The sequence below is a fragment of the Rhinopithecus bieti genome, unplaced genomic scaffold (genome assembly GCF_001698545.2).
Source record: "Rhinopithecus bieti isolate Rb0 unplaced genomic scaffold, ASM169854v2 scaffold_18746, whole genome shotgun sequence".
In the NCBI taxonomy this organism is placed as follows: domain Eukaryota; kingdom Metazoa; phylum Chordata; class Mammalia; order Primates; family Cercopithecidae; genus Rhinopithecus; species Rhinopithecus bieti.
In genome coordinates, this window is record NW_016809365.1 from 226,522 (window position 1) to 232,865 (window position 6,344).

Sequence of the window (6,344 nt, forward strand, 5' to 3'; positions counted from 1 at the left end):
TATATATATATATAAAAAGGTATCCATCCCCTCCCATCAAAGTATCAAATTGAAACTGTGGTTTAACACTTCTTTGCACTTGAATTAATGGATTGTACTTCGAGGTAATAAGCAGACTCCTCAGAACTTATTTTCGAGTTTTAAAATCACACCACTATTAGCAAACTTCCTTCATCTCCAAGATGGCTGGTCAAGTTACTGCTAAGAACTGTGCCATGATCCCCACTCAATAGAGGGAAATGAAAGATGATAAAGGACTTTGTTTGCAGAGGAAACACCTGAACCAAAAAAGGTAGTCCTGCTTCTAAGAATCTAGAATTAAAATAAGCACACTGGTAAATAAAATATGCTTTAGTTCTTTTGGCAATGAGAAGCAAATGAACCACTGTCTAACAAAAGACATACGTAATGATAGTCATAGGAGGCAGACAAATTGTTAGGCAGACAGGGACGGGTCCTCAGTGAAACTCAACCTTCAAGCCAAGGACAGCCTAAAGCCTGAAAACCAAGCTACAAATTCAGGATAAAATTCATGGACCAGACTGAGAACTTAACGTTCCTGTTTGGTGCATTCTCTCCTGATTGGTCCTTATCCTTCACATTTTACATATACCTACCTTCCCCCAGTTGGTTTTTTACACTGTCATCCTGAATGGGGCTTACACTGTCTTTCTGAATGGTCCTTTTTCCGAGCCTACCCAAACCAATCAGCATGCCTTTCCTCATGCCAAGCCCATAAAAGCCCCTGGACTCAACCTCATTGCTGGCAAACTACTTTTGGGTCACAGCCAAGAGCTTTTCTGTCAATCAATAAGTTCTGCTCTGCCTTACCCACTCTCTGGTGTCTGCATACTCATTCCTCTCAGTTGCAGGACGAAAACTTGGAACTCACTGAGCTGTAAGAGTGAAAGAACTTAACATTCCTACTCGCCAAACTACAAGAGTAAAAGAGCTATAGCAGTAGCTGGTCATTTCCAAATGGTTTGTCAATCTATGAGAGGAGATACTGTAGTTAATAAACCAGCAGAAAGATAATGCATATTGGTCCAGAATTTTCGAGAACAGATTGGGTCTCTTTTGGTTGGAACTGTTCATTCATAGATCCACTGGAAACAAAGAAATTGTACTTTCCCTGTAGGGTACACCATGGAAGGGTATTATTTTTATTCATGTATTGATATATTGGTTCATTTATTATATATTGAGGATTATCTAAATACCTAACACTGGACCAGCAACTACAAACATTTTAAAATATATATATTAAAAATTACTTCTAGAAACTAAAAGCATTACTCAATATTAATGTATCAAATTTCATTCCTGATCATTGTACTAATGACTCCCTTCTCTAAAAGATTCAGTTAACACATAGGATTCATTTTATGTTTCTCTGATACAGGGTAGTGCAAATGTACATTCAGATGAATCCATTAAATTCAGCCTCAGGCAAGAAAGACACCTTTTGTTCAAACAACCCTTCTGATTGCTCCCTTGTGCCTCCCACTGCCTTATTCCCGCAGTTGTCTCTGGCTCCAGGTTACGGCTTTGCATCCTCCATCCTTGGTTCAAGTAAGCAAACACCATCCTCCTAAGCTACGTTCTTAACTAGTTCTGTTAAGTTCTATGCTGTTGAGTTTAACAAATGCCTCCCTAAAAATAAACTTCAGTTGAAAAACATGATAAATCTAGTTTTTAAAAATCAAGTTAACACATTCCAACAATTGAGTAGATCCAATCAATTATGTCACTTAGGCTGACAAAAATCTCAGGATCAACTGATTCAGTGGCTCATATATTAACATCGGAATGAACTGTCATTCCTTATTTATGACTTTTCTATTGACAAGCCACTTAATTGTTATGTATTACAGTAAAAAAAAAATCACATTATAAAAAAAGTATTTTCTGAAGTGAAGGGAGAATAAAATTTGACAAAGACACTCGTGAAAATCTGACACAACCATACAAGTAATTATTCTTGTTACTTTTGTTTTCATTAATTTACCCTAAACCTTTTCTCTGACTTTTGACAACTAAGATATATTTCTCTTATATATTTTGATTTTAATAAGAAAGTAGTGTGTATGTGTGTATTTTAGCACCTGAGGTTTTAATAGAAACACAAGCTGTTTTCAATAATGTTTTAAATTAAGTGTTGGACTATAAAATATATGGGAAAGTTATTTATTATGAGGGACAACACTTATTTCCTAATTCCCATGTTTCCAAATAGATGCTAAGATGATCTGTATCTCTTACACACTTCTCACACCTCCTCACAGAAAATAGTGAATAAGCAAACACTTAAAGTCCACCTGTCTGCTTCCATTTCTCTGTCAATTGGTTCCAAACTTGGGCAAAAAATTAGACTCAATATCTATCGATGTCTTATCACCTCAGCAGTGTTAATAAACTATTTGTTGACTACTAGTGAATAAATAATAAATTATTTGTTGACTACTAATAAACTTATTTGTTGACTACTCATTCCCTGACCAACTGGAGCTAATGATCTCTAGTTTTGTATAGGAACAGCTCTTTGTAACTTCAGAACTATAAAGATCCATCCAGACAGGACACAAAATATCTGATATTCTATTGAATAATATTCTTATTGATTATTTTCAATTAGTGCTTTCCCCACACTATTAACTCACAGCATATTGTGCATTTTTTTTCTTCATTTTTCTGCAGAGATATCCAGGAACAACAAAACGAGTCTTAGCTTTAGACATATATTTTGTTTGCATTTTAAAAATTTCAATGGGCTAATATTAATGCATAACTCCTTAATAAACCCAAGTTTATTTCAGCCTACAATCCAGTTTTTTCTTCAGTTAGAACACAGTTACCTGGTTTTGTCAATGACACAAATACAGAAAATAAAGCATATAGAAATTCTCAGCATTTTTACTTGACACCAATTTTACTGAGTGACACTATCTATGAGGTTGTTCAGCATGGAAAAATATAGAACATTTCATAATGGCTAAAGTAAATTTTTACCCTAAAATGATTCTTTTGCTATTTAGAGCACATCCTAAGACAAGCAGTTTTCTCTGTTATTACGTTTCTGTTTGCCACTCTTTATTTTAAGTTAGAATCACATATTTTGTGAATATGAAACTGGTTCAAGTGTAAGACAATTGAGCTCAAAAAGTCCTGTCAATTGCAGTCCTCAAACTTACTTTCCTGACAAAAAGAAACCAATTTGTATCTAAAAGAAACACCAATTTCCTCTCACAACAAACTATGCAAGGTTAACCCTGCTGAATAAAGACAGAAAATACCAGATGAAATCAGCTATTTGGACTTAAAGAGTTATCGGAAGCAGTACAGGAAGTTTAGCACATAGGAAAGAGTAGTAACAGGTTTTTTGTTTGTTTGTTTGTTTTTTAACAAGGGATGCAATAATTTTTTTTTTTTTTTGTAAAATTGCTTAGTTTTAAAAAATTCTATCACAATTCATAAGCCACAACTGTTAAAATTGGTGAATAGTATATCTGATATTCTATTGATAGGTAGCTGATAAGTCTGTCACAAATAAAAGGATAGATAGAAAGATGCTCAGAGATAGATAAGTAGGTCGAGATATGTTATTGATATGTCTCTATACATGTTATTTTAAATAAGTATTCAGTTGCATTTAACTAGAAAACTTGCAGTGAATCTCAAGTAAAATTTAATGATTTACTAATTCATTTTCAAATGTCTTTTCTCAAAACATAATATTTCTTTAAAATTGGGAAGATACTTTTAAAACATTCGGAGAGTGAAGTTACTTTTGTAAGAGCACATTAGACATTTACAAAGAAAATCACTTTCTCATAGAAGCCTTCTCAAACACTCTAATATATCTGTTACTCCCATGTTTGTTGCTATCTCATTATCCTGATTTAATTCCTTTAAGGCATTTATCACTAAAGGTATTTTTTATTTACATCTTTATAGTGCTTTCTGTCTTTATTCACTGGAATGTAACACTCCTGAAAACAACAACTTTATAGTACCATTTTTAGATGCAAGTATTTGTTGACTGAGTACCATGAAAGATAACTGGTGCTCACATACTTCCTCTCACCTCTCCTCCTGCCAAAAATTATTGTTACATTACTATTTTTACATTGTCAAGATATGATACAACTATATTTTGTTCCATTATCTTAATTCCCACATGTGTTTAGTCTTAATTCTGTGTGTAAATTAGTTAAGTGCTCACCATCATTCTCCTTGCTTTCATTCCCATTTTCGGGTGTCGGCATTCTGATTCAACACTGAATCAGCTGCATTTGGCCACGGAGAAGATTTTCCAAGATGAGTGACCGAATGTTATTTCCCCGAGTTCTGATGTTTGAGGCTGTCTGTCCATTGCCCTCATATTTGAAACTCATATCAACTGGATATGTTATTATTGAGTCACCTTTATTTCCTGCACAATTGTACATGCATCTTTTTTTTTTCTCTTTGGGACTTTATCTCACAGTAGAGAAGTCTGTATCAGTCAAAATCCTTCACCTTTATAGATTATGTGTCTTTGTACCTGAAGATGTGAGCATTTCTCTCTTGCTCTAGAAATTTAATAATTTGCCAGACCATGTATTAATGTTGATCATTCCAGATTATTTTTTTCAAGCGCTCAGTAGTCCTCTTCTTCAGATTATTATTTTTTGCTTTATATCAAAAGAACTTTTCTTCATGACAACTTCGAATCCATTTTTTTTTTGTGTCCCATTAGTTGGCTTCTTCTCTACTTCAAGAAAACACACTGCAGTTACATCTGCTCCCTTCACCTCTCTTCACATTAAGTTTCTGTCACTTTGTTTCCAACTACATGTCATCTATGATTTGTCAAGCTTTTCCCATACATTATATGGGAGAGAGTCATTAAACAACACACAAATAAATATGAAATTACAACTTTTACTTATCAAATTTGCAATTTGATAAAGTAGCAGAAAAGACAAATTTGCAATTTGGTAAGTGCTGTAAAGGAAATATTCAATGTCTTGATGGAATTATAGGGGCCCCAGTTTATATCAGGCAGTCAAGAAAGAGCTATCAGAAGTGACATTTAAGCTGTGACACAAAGTCTGAGTCAGAGTTCATCAGATGAAGAATTAGGAGAGAATCATTTCATTCAGCAAGAATAGTATGTGTAAACTCTTCCCCTACACTGAGAAAAGCGCATGACATGCTTGAGGAACTAAAAGATAGCCATGATAGCTGAAGTGCAGTGAATGCCAGGAATAAGTAAAATGATTTGAAATGACTTTTGAGAGATAGGGAATGTCCTGTAGGGCACAGAAAAGGGTTCTAATTTTAATCTATATCTGATTATAGTCCAATCAAGGGTTTGTTTAAAAGGAGGGATATTAGGAACATGTAATAATATAATATCACTTTGGCAATTTATGGAATTTGAGGAGCAGGACAGAAGAGTGAATGAATAGACTAATAGTGATTATATTCTGGCTAAGAGTTGGTCATGTTTGCATGATGCTGAGAGCAATGGACGTTAAAAGAAATGGATACATTTAAGATACCTTTTGCAGTTAGAATTGACAAGATTTTCTAATAAGTTAAGTGTTGTGTATGTGAAAAAAAAGGATGGCAAGAAAAATGTCTTTATGTTTCTGACTTATAAAAGGATGGGTATAGACATCATTTACCAAGTCAGGAAAAATGAATAATGTTGTTTGTGTAGCACTGGAATTTGGAACATGAAAGTTTTTCTGTATATATGTTAAATTTGTCGTGTTCATTGGACAGCAGAGTGAAATGTGAAGTAGGCAGCTGTATATGTGGGTTTACTGCTTAGTAGAGTGATCACAACTGATAGACATAAGGCTGAAAATCATCTTAAGTATGACTTAAAAATGGTATTTAGTTACATGGTATGATTATATGATATAATAATGGTATAATTACATCCTATCATTCAGGGAATGTACAAAGAAAAGAGAAAAGTAGTAAAATATTTGTCAAATGCTTATTATAAGCCAGGTATTTTTTAAAGCACTTTACTTATGTTAACTCAATTCTTCCAACAACCCTGTGGAGTAGGCTACTCGTATCATTTCAGTTTTATTGATGAGCATTCTGAGACACAGGGAAGTAACATGTTCAAAGTATAACTAATTACATTTCTGGAATAAAGAATATTAAAGGAAATAGCAGAGAAGAGGAGAGGTAAGAAGAGTAGGTGAGAAAGAGCAGAAGATGAAGAGAAGAGGAGAGGAGAGAAGAGGGGAAGAAGAAGAGAATAATACTTGAACCAGGGACACCCTCAACATGTAAAGGTGATAAAGTAGCAGAAAGGACAAAAAAATACATATACAGAA